Here is an 18,656-nt window from a genome sequence, read left to right as displayed (position 1 = left end):
GTTGGCTTAATATAATATTAGTACTTCCCAATCAATACGCAGCTAAACTTATTGTTAATTCATTTTATTCTTTAACAAAACAATACATAATTTGAATGATCATGTTCATAAACTGAAATTTTAGAAGGCTAATTAATAGCGTTTTCTTTGTTTTTCTAAACAAAAAATATATATTTTACGTACTAAACTTTACCGTTACCTGCAGAATTAATAATAATTCGTTTATAAAGTAACTATTTCTATTATTTTAGTACTTAATTTATATTATATGTATATAACTTATATTAATATATGGAAGAACATGGATATAAAATTAAATTTTAATAATTTCACGATATAATTCTAATAGAAATTGTTCTAAATTCAATATACATCATTCGTTTTTATTAGACCACAAAATATAGTTTTCTGAAGCTAACAGATAGCTAAATTATTAATTGGACCAATTTTTGTAATAATATTCTTCCTTTACAACACATATTTTTATAATACTGTAAAAAACTGTAGGTATTAATCAATCAAACTTTAATTCCCATCGCCTTTTTTGGTTATCGATTAAATTTTTAACCATTTCGGGAAATTTATTATCTTTTTTACATTACAGTTTTACAAAATTCAACATTAATTTCGATTTTTGGTAAATCTTGCAATTAACTAAACTCAAACAGCGTTCGCATAAGTAGAAAGTACAATTACTCCCCATTACCTACTTAATATATAAAGTCAACGTTTTTTTTTTTTCACAAAATTTAAAATATAACCACTAGGTACTATTACATATTCTAAATTTACCTACCGTTTAACTATCGTATAAACGGATCGGCGATTTCAAAAAACATTGCCGGTAGTCACTACTCTTACCGACTATTTCTAGCTACTCAATAGCTATGACGGCTATTACTATTTTGCCGTTTAGTTAGATTGTGAAATTGTAGTTGGGAGGTCCTATTTTATATTAAATACAAGATGCGATGAAAGTCTTATTTGCAGTTTACGTGCATTACATAATTCTTATAAACAAATTATTATTATTATCACTTGAGTAACTATCTAAATAAATTAACTATATTTTTTAAGTAAATTTGAATTTTTAACAAACATCTATTCTTTAATGGCTATTAAAGAAGCCCAAAAAGCTAAGTAAATATAAGTAGGAACTAAATAATTTTACCGTAGTCACGAATGGTCCGTTGCTTAGCTAGTTTCTTTATAGACGAAATCTTTTTTGTGCCTTTTTGTACTTATTTTTACGTCTTCTTTTCCTCTTTTGTAGTAGTTAGTGGTGTCAACGGACGCCACCCGCCTTTAAGCATGATATCAAAATCTCAATTTTGTTGTGTAACGACTATCATCAGCATTATCGCTGCGTGGTGGAAATACACAGGATTGTCATGCCTACTCTTGCGGGCTAATAGCCTACCATCACACACTACTACTACTATCGCAGTTATTTTACTAGACGTCTCAGGATCACATTATTAACACTAAGTTAGAACTTTTTAAGCCACATTAACATGGTTTAATCATTTAAAATTGTGGAAAACATTTTTTTTTTTAGGTTATAAGTTTATAAGCTAACTTTGGCTCTTAATTCTAGATTTGATTGAAAGGTATACCTGATGAAAACCTTTTCACCAATTTATCGCATATGTTTTAAAATAAATACCAGCCTATTATTATGTAATAATTTGCTTGGTTTGTTTGTTATGAGTCAATTGTTTCTTTATTACAAAGTTTTGAAAAACGTGTCTATTTTTTTTAAAGCAACGACTAGCTATTCTAAACGCGAACTTGGTGTTGCCAAACAATAAAACTAAAATACAAATTATTATCTGTAGATAAATTATGTGTTAGTATTAGATTAATTAATTGTTTTAACTGTGAAAACTAACATCAGCAAGCAATAATCAGATTATGTTCAATGTAGATTTCTGTCCAAAACGTTGAAATCGGACTATATTCTTAACATATATTTTATGAGAAAGAAATACACTTTATCTAGGATACCAAGATTAGATAGAGACAGCCCTACGTGGTTGATAACGTCGGATTCCGACGCGATTTACACGCCCTAAATAAAACATTTGCCGTATCATTTTGTCTCACGAATGTTTGACACTGTTTTCGTAAACCGACTTCTAAAAGATATACCTCTTTATGAATTTTATACTACGCAGTTAACACGGACAATAATTTATCTAGAATCATATCTATTTTTCAATATTTTTTGTAGCTTTAAAGTTTGATACGCAAAAGCATTTCATGAAGTACCAATTTTCGTTGGTATTTCACCATATGGACCCTATTTAAATTCAATTAATAATATAAACACATTCCTCAAGTTATATATATTATTCCGAAAAAAATGTCTTAAACGTAAAACTGACATTCGTACTACGGTGTACCTGTTAAATGTAGGAATACTTTCTAGCTTTAATGTACTAGGATGAGATGGAAATGGATGGATGAAAGGAGTCTAAGATAAAAAAATAGCCATAAATAGTATACGTGTTATGAATGAAATATATATTAGTGAAACAATATTATTGAAATAAAAATATTGAAACAATGTAGTTTTTACATTTGTTATTATTCTAATAAACTAATTAATATAATAACACTATTATTCTAATAAAAGAAAGCAAGATTCTAGGAACTGAAAGAAGTCGCTTCAATTTTTAAAAGTTATAAAATAAACCATACCCTTGTGTTAGGTTTCAAATAATTGTGTTTCGACACAATTTTCTTTACCATTCTATTTAAAATTTCTATTTTTTTTATTTAAACCTAAAATAAGAATTTCACCGGCCTATTCACGTCTACTGATTTTTTTTTTAACTTTCTATATCAATTTATTATTTAAGTAATTTTTAATATAACAATTATATGAATGTGATTAAAAATAAATAAATTAGTCGTATTACATTTAAAAATCGGATGTTAATTACATAGCCAAAATGAAATTCCGGCATTTTTTTTATATTTCTAATGTACCCTACAAATTTAAACAATGTGATTTTACTAAGCAATACCCACTATTTCGATTTAATAGGCGTGCTTTATAATATGAGTAATAAAATAATAGGCATAGCCGTGTGTTTGCAACTCATACGAGGTGTGCAGTCGGAGGCCGCAAGCCAACTGACCGACGCGTACACTCTCCGCTGCGTATGGCAACACTAATACCCACTTCCGGGACTACTTTTACGCATCTACCCTCTCTACAACTCAGCGCCTATTAGAAATTATATAAAAATATTACAATTTACTCAAATTAATATATTTTCAGGCCATTTCCCCACACCCCTGTTGAGCGACATGCGTTGATGGCGAAAAAAAATAATTTAATTACTTTACAATGCAATCAATTGAATTTAATTGATTTAATTAATTTCTTAATTTCATAATATATTATTCGAACGATAAAAATTGTTATTTATTGTATTATTTACGTATTTGTAACATTTAAATGAGTCGACCACCCAGACCATGTGGTGCAATGCGCGAAAAGTGCATAAAACTGTGAATTTATGAAAAATATTACAATTTTTAAATTATTTTCTGTTTAATCATGATTTAATATAAATTTAAGGATTAATAAAAATTAAAAAAAATACATTTTATAATTATAAACGCTTTGATCTTCTTTGTTTGCAATCTTCATTTTGGCTCTTCAGCAGAATATGTTTGTTCATTGAGCCCGGTTCGAATAAGTATTGTAATAAATTTTAATTTAATATAATAATGATGTAAAATTTATAAATTATTAAATAAATATATTTATATGTATTTTGTAAATTTCTACTACTCCTACATGCTTCCATTTTCCATTAAAAACAAAAAATGAGCAAAATTGCTTAAGCATTATTTTGTGAAAACCTTTTTTAAAATAACCTATTTAAAAATTGCTTTACTTTGTTAAAATCTAATTGATTACTTAGAAATATTTTAGTTATTTTAATTTTTTTAGTTTATTATTTAAATGGCCGTCTTAGGGTAGCATGTCTTTACAATACACCTTTCTAGTTCTTCAATTTATTTTATTTATATTTTTGAATCATCTTTAGAATCTGAAAAAAACTGTAGTAAGCGCTTTAAGAACACCTACTTATAGATTACTGATCAAATGGTCTTATATTTCAATTAAACTTAAATCTATTTTAATTATTTAAAATTATAATAATTTTTACAGAATTTTTATGTTAAGAACAATTTTAGTAGCGCCAATTTTAATTAATCGTTAAATTATTATAATTATTTAGTGTCATTAAAATTATTAAAAAACAAAAACGTATAGAAAAAACGATCGTCCGTTAGTAGTAACAAAAAAAAAATATGTTTGACACATCTAGGGTAGGTAGAATTGTGTAAGTTAAATGTTAAACAGATCCTTTGCATCCGCGTTTCTGAATTTCTGTAGGCGTAAACTATGATGTATGTTGAAACGGTTTTATTTCATTGCATTCTCGGATGTGTTTTTATGTTGTATAAATGGGTAAGGAGAATTAAAAAAATATATATGGAAAAAGACAATAAATAAAAAGGATGATTTGTTTCTAAGTGTGCCTGAAGATTTTCTTTTCGGACGAACCCTTGTGATAAGAATAAAATTGAGAATTTTAGAACCGTAGATCGGTTCTTTCTGTTAGTAAAACGACATATTGACCGGCCTTCCGAGAAATTTGAAACGACACGCCGACCACCTCAAGCATCGGGCTGATTGACGGCTCGTTCAATAGAGACGCGACCCGCTGAAGACTCTTCATTACGGTCTCTCGTTTAGAATGTATTTAGCTTTCACATTCCGAACGAATGTGATATATTTAGTTAACCTGAATTCATAATAATTGATAACGTACATGTAAACGTTATCGCTTAACTTAATTTTGGTCCGGTGATTGTGATCCGCTGTCGAATATTGTGCGTTCGTGCGGGATCGGGTGTCGGATACTTGTCGTGCTGTTAGATAGCAAAAAATCGCAACGAGAAGTGGATGGATGTCCTCGCGAGGGGCCACGTGGCAGGCGGACGCGCCTCGTCCACGGTGACGGTGCATGTCAGTTTTCTGGAAAAATTGTCAAATGTAGCAGAGCGCGCGGGTGAGCTGTGTCGAGCGATTCGCGAGCCTCGACGTGCATGTGTGGGACTCATCGCGACGAGGGCCGCCGCCGCGCTCGTGTGCGTCGTAAAGTGAAGGTCGAATATTTTGTCCCTACTCCTCAATCTATTGGTGTTCACGAGTCGGCGCTGTGATAATGAGGTGTCGTGGTCCCGCTCGCTCCGGTGCGGTGCGGCGCGGCCCGAAAGGGACGGCCGGCGGTGTGCGCGTGCGTCGGAGCCTCCGCCGGCGCCGGCGCGGCCTGCCCTCATCAGTCTCCCCGCGGCGGGGAAGCGGTTCGCGTGTGCAACTCCGTGTCGACTCGGGCTGCGGGCTGCGACGGCACTCCGTCGCGCACGGAATATTTTTAGATAACAGCGCGAATAATTTATTCGCAAGGTGGTGATCGCGCGCACTTTTGCGGATATCGGTATCGGCGCATGCGGGCTCGCGCACTGTGCCGCACCTTTACCGGAGACGTCCCGATAGGTAAGCTGCGCACTTCCTGCGCGCAAGCGGCCATGTTCGATGGGAACGTCACTTCCGCCAGGGCCGGAACCGGCACGGACAGCGGGCCCGAGCTGAGGGCCCTGCGGCGCTGGTGGTGCGCGCGCGCTCCCTCCGCCGAGGTTCAATGGGCGACGGCTCTCGATTCATAAAATGTCGGTCGTTCCATTCACGCCGAGCCGCGGTGCTATGCCGACCGTTCACTCGTGACCCTCGCGTCTTCGAATATTCATGTCTCCTTCGATAACATCGTAACCTCTGACTTCTTTTATATTATCACATTGTTTAGTGAGCCGCTAGTTGAGGCCGGATTCGTGCGATGTGCGGGAAACAAGTGTCCGTCCAAACGCTATGCGATAATTTAACGGTGTAACATCAGTGCAAACTTAGTGATTTTAGTGATTGCCTTCGGTTTCAATGGAGTGTCACTTGCTGTGGCGTAAGAATTAAATATTTTTATTGAATTTCACAATTCTCTCTCTCAATACACTGTATGTTCGTATTTTAAATAAATTTAAATAAAAAGCCATTCGTAGTAAATGTCGATTATCAGTTTTCAATTATTAGAAAATTATTATAATAAAATATATAAATATTATATACAATCTTTGTTAAAAAAAAATTAAATTAAAAAGTTTTTATTACTTTTGTAAATTACATTGAAATTTAAAATATCAGTCAATACCAAGTAGGTGTCGCTTTCTATTGACATTATGGTAGGTAGATGAAGATTTATTGTAATGAAGAGAGTAGTTAGGGGAGTGTGGGCGTGAGTGTGGACACAGTGCGTGTGTTGGGCATAGAAAGGTTGTTAATTGAAACAATAGAGTAGTTAGTGTGGTCGCCGACAGGACGTGCGTCCCGGAGCGTGACGTACGACGTCCCGCGCCTCACCCCCCGCCCGTTCATTGCCCTCCGGCCGACACAAACTCTGCCCTACCCTCATTTCGCTTATTTACCACATTTACTCGCATTCCAAATCGCGCTACGGGACATTCATTCCAACTATTTCGCTTGTACTGTAAAAAAACGTTTTCTTTATAATTAAAGCTTAAAATCTTCATCAAGTGATCCTTCAATTTTTATGTATACAATTGTTTAGTAAATTTGTCTATACAAAAAATATATATTTCTAAACGATATTCAGTTTGTTTGCAGTATAATACATTGGTTATCCGTTCAATCGAATGTGTTGCAAGTTAGTAGAGTATAGGTGTAAGAGTATTTCCCGGCCAGATATCTGTCAGAGTACGTGATGAGTCAGGTGTTCGTGACGTCAGTGACACGTGTGCCCTCGTCCACGGCTGACTCACAGCATCTCTCGGTGACGTAGCCGCTCGCATACGCATCACACGCCCTTCGCTCCTTTAACCTTTGCTCTTGTTTTATCTTGTAATTGTCGCTGTCACGCTACATTACAACATCTCGTCAGATCAAAAAACACATCAAAAGCGTCTCAGTCCCGCTCCCGCCGCCTACTGTCGCCGAAGCGTGTGTGGTGCGCCTCCGCTTCCGGCGGCCGGGACACTCGGCGTGGGCGCACATTTCATAAGCATTTCCTTTGGCTTGCTTCCTCTCAGCTAAGGATACGCTCCGTGCACGTTTATGCATTACCTACTTGTTCCGCTATAACGCTACAATATTGACGCCGGTTTGTTGAAGACGTTATTGCGGCTCTCGATCGTGTAACTTATTTTAAATTTGTCGGTGTTTCGCGTCAGAATGTTTTGAGGCGATTACCGATTTCCGTTGGAGCGCGTCAGTTCACACCGAGTAATGAGGTGCACACCGCTTCGACCACAATTCCGTAGCTCTCTATAAGCCATTAAGGGTCGCTTTAAAAAAAAAACGATCATTATAAAGAATATAAAGACTGTACCGGCGCCGAACCTTCTCAGAATCGGAGCCGTTCTTGTTTCGCGCTCCCGCCTTATTCACGGCTTTTTTGTCCAGTTTTGGTATTCTTTTTTTTTCTTTTCTTTAAAAGGGAGCGTTTCTCCTGTGAGAATTTCACGGAAATGGCTTATTGGGTTTCTCGTGAAGAACGAATCTTGTCTGGAGATGAGCGCGGCAGGCCTCAAGGAGCCCAGACGCCGCGTACCGTTATGTCGCATACCGCACCTTTCGAGCCTATTCAAAGATACAATTCCCGCTTATTAACAACCCATCACAGTTATGTAAATTAACAAGCCAATAAAACATGGACACAGTAATTATCTATGAGAATTATTATTTTTTATATTGTAGACTTAACATTCGAATTTATAATTAAACAAAAATTCAATACGAAACAGTTATTGTCAAAGTTTCTGAGATCTAATAAAAATTAAGGTTTTATCATGTTTTTGTTTTGTGTTTTTTTTTCTTTCAAATTTGTATTAACTACAAATAATAACTATATAGTTATAGTTTTTTTTTTACTTTCACTAAATTTTGCAATACTCGAATTTAAAACCTAAAAACTATTTATTGTAGATAGCTAAAAACCTCCGCAAAAATCTCTCGTACGCTCATGAACTTAATTAACTGCTAAGACTTCAGCATAATAATATAATACAATAAAATATAATAAATAACGTGGACTCCGTAATTAGCTAAACACAATATTTTTTCACAAACAAAGGCCCGTGAATCGACGGAACATTAGCGGCGTCGGAACGGAGCCAAACGATAATTCTCACAGACTGTGTGAGCCGCCGCTGGGAAATAGAGACCTAATTTTTCAATAAGAAATAAATATAGCTAATTGCTCTTAATATTTGTTTTGTTTTGCAAACATTAATGATTAAAGTTTTTCGTGTTTACCTTTCCAGGTTGTTTGGGGCCGAGCAATCTGTCACATCATCGCCCGGTACATCAACGGAGTCGATAGCCGATTAAGCGAACCCGTAATCATCATCACCTAGGTACGTATGATCCAAATATCACTCAAGTCTCATCATACAGATGTTTCCGGTCTCAATGAGTGTATAGACCAATAGAATTAAGTTATGTTTTAGGTATTGTGTCCGCGCTGCACGCAATCTAATAGGATTAAAATGAGCAGAGGCGCCGGGTCCATGAACTTTCGCGGTCCGCCGGTCGGCTTTGCTTTAGAATGCGGGCTCACAATTCATAAAAATACAAGCAATTGCGCTTAGCTCAGCAAGTGTTCGCTAAGCGTTTGAAATTCGACCGTAATGCCTGACATTTCGTGATTTCGATTCGTTTTATATACAACGTGTTCTCTTTTCCTTTCTCTTGTTTTTTTTTCTTTTAAATGTGCGAATATAAATTAACTCGCCAAAAAGATTTTATTTATGAAACTAAAGCTCGAACTTTTTTGTGTATATACATATGCATATTATATAGTTTTTTTTTCCTATGCTGATAGCCTTTTTTTTTATTGCTTAGATGGGTGGACGAGCTCACAGCCCACCTGGTGTTAAGTGGTTACTGGAGCCCATAGACATCTACAACGTAAATGCGCCACCCACCTTGAGATATAAGTTCTAAGGTCTCAGTATAGTTACAACGGCTACCCCACCCTTCAAACCGAAACGCATTACTGCTTCACGGCAGAAATAGGCAGGGCGGTGGTACCTACCCGTGCGGACTCACACAATAGGTCCTACCACCAGTGATTACGCAAATTATAATTTTGCGGGTTTCATTTTTATTACACGATGTTATTCCTTCACCGTGGAAGTCAATCGTGAACACTTGTTAAGTACGTATTTCATTCGAAAAATTGGTACCCGCCTGCGGGATTCGAACACCGGTGCATCGCAACAACGAATGCACCGGACGTCTTATCCTTTAGGCCACGACGACTTCAAACGAGTTCGACTTGAGAGGCTATATCAGCTTCTCCTTGACGTTTAGGCGAGCTCACGGGGCTCAAACCGAGAAACCGAGAGTGTTGCTAACACTTGCCCTAGCAAGAGCAGTTCTTCGCAGAATCTGCCACCGGATCGGAAACGCGACCCACTGAGAAGATCCGACGAGAAACTCAATGGACATAGATTTTCTGTTTGTGTTAATGTACTTGTTGCTGTCAATTTCTGCCGTCATGCGCTCATATTATTAGGTAGTAAGTAGTATTAAGCATAGCCGATACACAATTCAACTGAGACTTCAATCTAATGGTGTCTGAGGCTTGGTGGCGGTGCCTAGGTGTTCCGAAAAGCATTAATTCCAGACGGGCCGTCTGCTCGTGTGCCCATAAAAAAATAGTTTATCTTTATCTTCACGGCTTTCGGAATTACCATACTCCCCAATAATTTCAAAGAATACTTTTTAATTTGTAGTCTGTTCAAAATCTAATTTTTAACACAACTTGTTGTCGCCCTCTTTTTAGTTTTCTTCAGATACGTCTTGGAAAAAAATTTTACTATATCCAAAACAATAATGATAACACTAAAGCTTGTCAGTACCTACAAAATAAAAACAATATAAAGAAAATCAGTTCACAAAAAAAATACGAAAATATTGTACCCAACTTTTTTGTCTTCTTCTATCTGTGTGGATATACCTATTATTGAAAATAACTGTTAAATCCATTGACGTCATTACAATACTAGGAAATATTTTTCAGTTATTTTGGAGTATGCAAGGTTCACGAGCCCTTATTGAGGGCGAAGGGAAGTTATAAATCTGTCGCGAACAATAGTGCGATAAGGAACAAGTAGCGGCCGCCTTCCTTCCCCGCTTTCCTTTCTAGTGTGTGATCAGCCTAACACACGCCTGCAGACGCAACAGGAAATACTCTAACAAAAGTAATCGCACGTATATTTTCTAACTACCTACATTTTTAGTTTTAAAATTATAATAAACACAAGTGATCTACTTAAATGGATTATTACAAAAAAAATAACAAAAAAAAAATAACTAACACAATCTTTCCCAGGTTCGAATTGTATGTAGATTTTTAGTTGGAAATAGGTGAACGGTATTAGCTGATCTAGTCGTGGTAACCACGTGGTTTCGGCGAGAGTCGCGCCTTGTACATCTATAACAGGTAACTTGTTTACAATACAAAAAAAAGTGTATTATTATAGCGCGTAGGTACATGCGTCGAGTGTACACTGTACAGCGTACGACCAAACAAAGCACTGTATCCATCGAGTGTTATCGCACGTCGCCGAGCTACCGGCGGACCTACTTACTCGGGCGTCGGCCGCGGCGGCGTCGACCAAACGCCCCCATACGTTTCGACACTAATTTCTGTTGATAGGTCGTTCAGTGATAGTGCCAGAGGTGAGTGAAAATGTGAAGCTGGCCTAGCGCGAACCTTATCGGTCATTAACCTTCGCACCTAAACCGAGCCTCACATCTCGCTCGAAGCGCGTTTACAAATACGAATTTTCAGGGACTATCACGCGTGTACATACACACGTATTTCATTGAAATATTTACATACCAACTTCCGCGCGTTGAAACATCAGCTTGACCGATATTCATGGAGGTCGCCCGCGTATCCCGAACGCTTTAATGATTAATTCATGTCCGGAATATTTGTTTGTACAATACGAATCTTTTATTTGTTCTTCACGTCCTGCCCGCGAAACCCGGTTTGTAATATCGCCGCGGACGCCGCTTCTGTGCTATTTAATGGTGGGACATCGCGGATAGTAGGTCACGAGAGCGTGCTGGACGTCAGGTAGGCGCCACTGAGGCCTTGACCCCTTTACGGGCAGCGGCGGCGGCGGCGGCGGCGGCGGCGGCTCGCACACAATGAACTATTCGGTAACATCGAACCTACCGTCGTCCGTCGCCGCCTCCCTGCACTCTCGCAACTGGGACACGTCGCACTAATCGCTCTCATCACTCTGTAAGCACTCAAACACGTCATATTTCGAATGACAGCAAACATTTAATCGGCCTACTTCATTTTCGTTTCGCTTTTTTCGAATCACGCATATCTCATCGCTCGTAGACAATGTAAAAATTCGGAAACGCATATACTATATATACGATGCAGTTTATCTTTAAAATCGAACAATACAAGAGTAAGTTTGTACAGATAATGAAAACAATAGTGGCGGTAAGTCGGTCACGATGGCTGGTAATTAGACACAAATGTGCGAGACGCGGCGCTAACAGAATTTGGGGGGCGGTGCGGGTCGCGGCCTCGCTCGCTTGAATAATACATGTCGCGGCTCGGCGCCACCGCCGCCGCACCGCGCCGCGTCTGCGAACAGTGTGCTTAGTGCGAGTTTTTTAACGTTCTCGATAGCGTAAAAGTTAACTCAAATTTGCAGCAATATGCAGCTGGACCAACGCCCCTAGCGGCAAACGTTGGTAAACGTTCCAACTCCATACAAATTTGAGTTAACTTTTACGCTATCGAGAACGTTAAAAAAACTCGCACTAAGCACACAGGGCGCCCTGCGCGTCCACGCCCGCACCACTAACACACAGCACCTTTATCTGTTACCTTCTGGCCCTTATCACGCAACGCATGCCTACATTTCGATGCCTCCAATGAACACTAACTACTCTAACTCAACATTTTGAAATTTTCGTTTTTCACGCAAATCGCTTCACTATTTTAAAAGTATTGCAAATTCATTAATGATGGGGTTCGAAGCAAAAGTAAATTAGCTAGTTACACAAAAAAAAACCATAAAATCTTTATTATTGCAGATATATTTATCAGCTTTTTTCGTTTAAACTCTCCTCCTGTAAACCTACGAATTTGGAGTTACAGTAGTGTTCATTGGAGGCATCGATTTATTTTGGCTCATGCATACGTCTATCCAAAGTCAATCATCCTACGTCTTGAAATCACAATTAAAGACCTATCCTATAATTAGTGGGTTAAAGTTAGAAAACGGGACAACATTACTGCTTGCCTTTAAAGAAATTCAAGATCGGTTGAATCACTATCGTCAGGTGAAATTTTACGATCGAACTTTTACTAACATAATGCATTCTTCGTCTCTAAAAATTACGAAACTTGTACTAATTGTAACAAAATAAAGAGCATGCTCAATTTAAATTCTTACAAACGACACCGAGTCCGGTTATTTGATCGCCGGCATTCGTATTTTGTGTAAATAAAATTCATACGCAATATCGTCGAGAATGTGAAATGTCTGCAACATATTATGCATGTGTTGTGAAAGTATTATGTTTGTGCACATTTTTCTTTATGGATAAAGATAATATTGCAAGCGTCTCGTTTATTAATGTTTGTATTCTGCGTCTGTTGCTTTATTGTTGCGCAACGTTTCGCGTCGGGTTCTCTCGATTCTGAAGTCGACAAGCGATTCGATGCGTATAGCGCAAGAACAGAGCGGGGCGGGCGGGTAACGGAATTCTCATCGAAAGTATTTTAATGAAGTTGAGATTTAATCTGCGCGTTTGTACGTGTGCGTCTGCGTGTCCGTGTGTGTGTTTTAATGATCTCGATTTCGTAGCAGTGCCGTAGCGGGCTCGTAGCGCATTGCACCGGACTGCAACGCCGCGCCGACCACGACCGAGCGCACATTCGACATCACCGAAACATGTCATATTTACATCGAATGCGCGGTCGTGATAAACAGTTTAAAAATGTAAATCGTTCGACTTAATTAGGGTTTATTAAAATGCGAGACGCGCCGCTTAACGCACGTAGGGGCTATTAGCTCTGAACAAGTCTTGTCGTCGCCGCTCCGGACCATACGCGACACATATTAAACCGTCGCCATTCGCGACACTTCCCGGTGTAAAGGCATACGATTAACGATTAAGGACGCCTTGTTGGTTCAGTTGTTGGTGACGTTCTTAGCCCAGGACCCGATTCCGATTGCCGATCGGAGTCTGTATACTATCGGAATACTGTGGGTACAATAAGACAATATATTCGCTTAAGATACTTATTTGGTACTCGATGTCGGAGTGTTTGTTTTCGCGTCCCTTACGTGTTTCCGGGAACCATACCGGAATTGGGATGTCGGAAGTTCCAAAAAGTGTTGGTATATTTCACTAATATCGATTTTGATTTTTTCAATAAAAAATATCGATGCAACAGTGCGGAAGAGAATATTGGCCCTCTAAAAATTGGATGTATACTTTAAAGATTAGACTAATCTATCTCAATCTTTTGGCATAACTAAATAAAAATAACAATCAACAAGACATTCATTTCAATAAATCATAGATTAATTATTTGAAATAATGTACAGTGGGAAAGAACATAAATATTAGTTTGTTCTGAAAAAATATCGATTATTTTTCGATACTTGAAATTTTGAAATGGATAAGTCAAGAAAAAACATACCTACTAGAAAATCCTAGTTTGGGATCAACGAATGTAAAATCATTTTTAGTGTTTCAAATTAGCGGGCAACGTCTTCAAATTGTGCTATTATGATGTTTGAATAAAGACGACCCAAATATGTGTTTTGCCAGAACGAGTTGAATATTTATTAAGGCGCGCAAGTAATAATTGAATACACAAGGTGTAATTAGTTTCAGAAGGTTCGAGCTGCGTGCGCACCTGCTGTATTTCGGTAATTGCTCTGAAGATTTTATCGCGGCTTCGTTATTAATTACGAGTTACGAAGGCGCGCATTTATTGACCCTATCTCCGGTGGGCCCTTGCCCTTTCTTCACCGACTAATTCGTTAATAAGCGAGGTGTGCTTCTCTGGAACGGACCGCGACTTAACTACGGTCCCCCCTTCACTTTCCGAACAGATCTCGCACAAGATACGTCCGTTTCCCGATTATCATCGTTCGTAATGTACGTTCGAAAATAAGTTGATGACGTCACGCTCCCCCACGAACGGTAACATGCGTCCTGGTTCGTTTAAAAATAGCGAGCGGCGGCGGTCCCTTAAGGCACAGGCGCACGTTTCCGGGCTGGAAGTGTGTCGCTTCCGCTGTGCGCGGTCGTTGTCGTCTGTGTGTTGTCACGACACATTCCCCACCCACAGTCGGCGACCACGTTTTTAAATAGAGGAACGATTACGAGCGTCTGGCCGCGGCGCCGGGCACATGACCGCGCGAAAGTGCAGCGCCCGCCCGCGTCACGGCCTATTTGCGACACCGCACGCCTCCGCTCTCTGGTCCCGCAGCGCGTGTCTCATCCCGCACCCGCGCCTCATCTGCCTTCGTCTTATGCGAAACTTCCGACCTCATTCACTTTCAAGACATAACAACATACAACGAGCGTTGAAATCTTTTGTTCGCATATCTAAACTTCAATGATACCTCGACTTATCCGCCGACAAAATCGATATCAAATCAGATAAAAAAACACATAATAAATTTTATATAAATAATTTCTTTCGCAACGCATTGACGAATCGCGAAATTTATCGCACCTAATTATCTACATACGTGTGCATTGTGTGCGATCACACGACTAATACGAATGTAGGTCTAAGGCATTAAGTTGAAAAAGAGTATGTTATTGAATGGATAAAAGCAGTCCGTATAATAATATCGATGGATCGACGTAATGTTAGTGTCGTAAGCGTTATTGAGTAGCTCGCGAGCGGGAGGAGCAGAGCGGAGGCTGGGCGCACGAAGACGGGCACAGCTTGAGTCGAGTCGCGGCTGAGTTCGTAGGGAGGCGCGCTGGAATGCGGGCGGCGGGCGGGGGACGCCGTGCGACTGGCGCGCGCGCCGCTGTCCCACGGTCGCGCGGCCCCGCTCTCCCCTCGCCCCTCACACTTTCTTTCGCGCCATAAAGGTCGTTTCAAATATTTAGGAATGCTGTTTGGTGACATTTCTCCGGCGCGGGCGGCGGAGAAGAGTTGCACAGCCTCCGGCATTCGGCTGAGCGCCCTCCGTTTAAGGTTCGCTTCGCGATTTAAAATAGTCAATCCGTAGGTTAAGATTTCCGATCGTCCTATATAAGAATTTATTCGTATCTACTTAAATGCCTTATGATTCGAGTCTTGTCGGTTCCGTTATAGGTGCGTTAGAGAAGTGCACGCGAGATAACACTTCGGAACATTGCTAAGGGCATTCTAATTCGTAATACCTCTTCATGATTCGAATAGCTAAAGCTCATCGGTCTACTTTCCACGCTCATGTGTGAACTGAGTTTCTCCAATTAATAGATTCGTTCCAATAGCAAACAGCGAGTCGGAGAAAGCAGTGGCGGCGGGGTCAACGTCCGGCGGAATTCACACCGACCGACCGCGGTGACGTTCACGAAGAAATGTGGCGTAACGCTCTAAAATTTTAAAAAGCGCGCTCGTTTTACCATTCCGGGAAGGCGAGGGCGGCGGCCGCCCGAGGAGCTGTGCTGTTTTACCGCGCGGCGCTATGCTATGAATGGAATGCGGCGGCGGAGGTTGCGCGGCGCGGAATGTGCGCGCGGGGTGCGGGGGCGGCCCGCTGCAGCCTCCGCTGCATCTTGCGGCCATTCACGCCGCGCACAACACCACACCGCTTTCTGCTCCGCGAATTAACTTACCGTTAGAACCGCGGAATGTGCTCCCTACCGGCGCGACGCGGCTACGTACCGATAGACTATTATCCGTTGCTCTCTTTATACTTGCTATTTCTACTTAAAAACTATCTATATCCCTACAACTAATATTTTGTAGTTCTTTAATAAAATATCGTTAATAAAACTGAAAGAATTGTAACCGTAATGATGCTATGAAAACAATTTTTATTCCAACAATATCTTGAAGCGTTATATTTTTTTAATGTTAAATCTTTATGTTTTTTTCAGATGCATAGGTACAGTAAAATGAGACAAGTACGAATATATATGTATGCATGTATAATATTCTATTTGATTGTAGAATCCTGGAGCACTGTTAATTAAGAAAATTAGTGTGGAACATTCAATCGGAGTTTATCGTTTTTTTTGTGTGTAAAAAATCACGATTTTATTGAATTTCGTCATTAAATAATATACAGCACATTAAAAATTTTAACATAGTTTTGTATAGTGGCAGTGATAGCGGGGCACTATCGATAGTCGAAGCGTTAGCCGCCCTACATACTAGTCCCGTCGTCCGGCGACGCGCGAGGGAGCACATTTCGTCATTGCATGTGCTAAATTCCATTTTTAAGCCCATTGTCCGCAGTCCGCGACATCCGCCGCCCGGCCGCAGCCGCTCCGCCGCATGACGTAACCGCGCCTAGCGTCCCACACGGGCGACTACATGCGACACTGTACATTGCTGACTTAATGTTTATTATTCACACGATCCAATTCTGTCGGAGTATTCGAGCGAATTACTTCCGTTCCTTTGGTACTCATTTCGTTGCGGACCGCATCGTCGACGCTCACCGACTCGAGACGGTCGCTCGCTCGGTTCATTGTCTATAACGTGCCTCTCGACACATACACACACACACGCATACAAAATCAGATCGTATTTCTCCGTCGACTCCGATAAAACTTTTGTAAGACGTTACATTCGTTATTATCACAAATGTAAACACGTTCAACGATAAAAAGTAACACATTTGCGCTATTTCCCATAGTTGTCAGCAATTAGAGCAGCGTACATGGGTGCGGGCGAGGCGGCGGGGCGCGGGACGGCTGTGACACGTGTGGCCCACATAGTGCGCGCCCATTGAGCTCCGCCACAGCCGGACGTGACGTCAACTTCGTCGTGCACCTGCGCCCTCAACGCAGCACACGTACACTACCGATATAAATACGCAAAACCTTTTTAATGAACACCTCTTTAGTGGGGATCTTTTCAAAGTTCGTTCCAGAACGATACGAATATCTACTGATAATTTAGTTTTTTTTTTTACTCAATAAAGCTGCAGTAAAAAACGGAGTTTAAGTCAGACAGTATAAGAGTAACATTGCCATGACTCCCGCGCAGCCGTTCCAACAAGGTCGAAGGCGCTCTCTGCATACCATTTGTGGGCACCAGTCGCGGCGCTCTCTCTGCCTTGCCTAATTAGTTGTGACTTGCGGTGTGGGCAGCCTGCGTCGCTATACCGACCAGCGGGGCCCGCCTGCCTTATTGTTGAAGTTACCTTCTGCGTCAGCAAACTCAATGACATCAAACCACTCACAATTAAATTTTATTTTAATTGGAGGAAATTATCCACCTCGTCATCTCTGCCATGGGTAGCTAGCTAATCCCAGCTTAAGACCCTTATTTAAATAATCTAAAAAACAAAAGCTTCAGTTTCCCCTAAAACTGACTGCTATAACAATTCAGTGCATTCATTATACCACGTAATTTTATATCACACGTATCTCTTTGAAATTTATAATGTCAATTAATCTACTAAGACTTCTTATTATTTTTTAATCCACTCATTATTTGAAATCACAATCTAACACCAAATCTGTTGCGTGTCAATCGTTCAGTCAGAAGTGATTATTGGAATTGAAAACTAATAAAAAAAATATAAGGTCCTATTCTATAATATACAATTACTTATGATTACAACTAACAGACATTGTTGTGTGTTACAGATGCTGTGTGAAGGAAAGGTGTGAGTCAGCATTACGTCATATGGTATGGCGATGATGCGTCTAATGGGAGCGTCCCGGCGTTCCGCGTGCCCCTTCCAGGCACTTACTTCACTCAATAGAGCGATGACAGTACCATTCATGGTTAACCACGAAATTCTTGCGATTCCAATGTAATTGACACACGCATTCACGAGGCGCTTCGTTATTTCGCTACCATTATATGATTTTATTTAGTGTTTGTATCGGCTATCGTATTTATTGTGTTAAATTTTTTTGAGTCTAATTTATAAATAAACGTAGGTTTAATTGAAAAAAAACGCAAGATAACCGAGCAAGATCGAAAATACGGACACCATAAAAGGAACTACGAAACTGGTTTTCATAATGATTTGACAGATTGTTTTGTATTCTGAGATCATTGTGAAAGCTAATTTTGTTCCTGGTACAACGGTTACTTCGACGGACTGCAAACAACTGAAGAATGAAAATGAAGATATTCGAAAAAAAAAACCACAGAAACGAAATTTGCTCGACCAGTTCAAAAATTGCTTAAACGTGTATCTATCTATGTATCTACCTAATGTTACGTACTTGTATTTTTAAAACAAAACAATCTGCAACATAATGCAATCTTCTATATATTAATACGTGAAGCAAAAACTTTGTATCC

The 18,656-nt window shown here is 39.6% G+C and overlaps 2 long non-coding RNA genes across 3 annotated transcripts in view; both read left to right on the top strand.

Annotated features, from left to right (window-relative positions):
* The window catches only part of LOC149502012 (uncharacterized), a 70,376-nt gene extending 65,636 nt beyond the window's left edge, over nt 1–4,740 (top strand). The window contains exon 3 of the long non-coding RNA XR_016323778.1: nt 3,290–4,740. This is a non-coding gene — a long non-coding RNA (uncharacterized LOC149502012). The remainder of the gene's footprint in view (nt 1–3,289) is intronic.
* A 631-nt stretch (nt 4,741–5,371) lies between these two features.
* On the top strand, nt 5,372–18,358 carry LOC149502011 (uncharacterized). Of its 2 annotated transcripts, XR_016323777.1 has the most exons (5): nt 5,372–5,587; nt 8,419–10,362; nt 10,494–16,947; nt 17,029–17,187; nt 17,987–18,358. It is a non-coding gene; the product is annotated as an uncharacterized LOC149502011 (long non-coding RNA). The 2 variants fall into 2 exon arrangements; XR_016323776.1 differs by having other exon boundaries at nt 10,494–17,187.
* The last annotated feature ends 298 nt before the right edge of the window (nt 18,359–18,656 follow it).

This window comes from Bombyx mandarina, chromosome 11 (assembly GCF_030267445.1).
Source record: "Bombyx mandarina strain Sakado chromosome 11, ASM3026744v2".
NCBI classification, from domain to species: Eukaryota; Metazoa; Arthropoda; class Insecta; order Lepidoptera; family Bombycidae; genus Bombyx; species Bombyx mandarina.
Note: the sequence above shows the minus strand (reverse complement) of the source record. Positions and strands in the feature narration are given on the sequence as shown.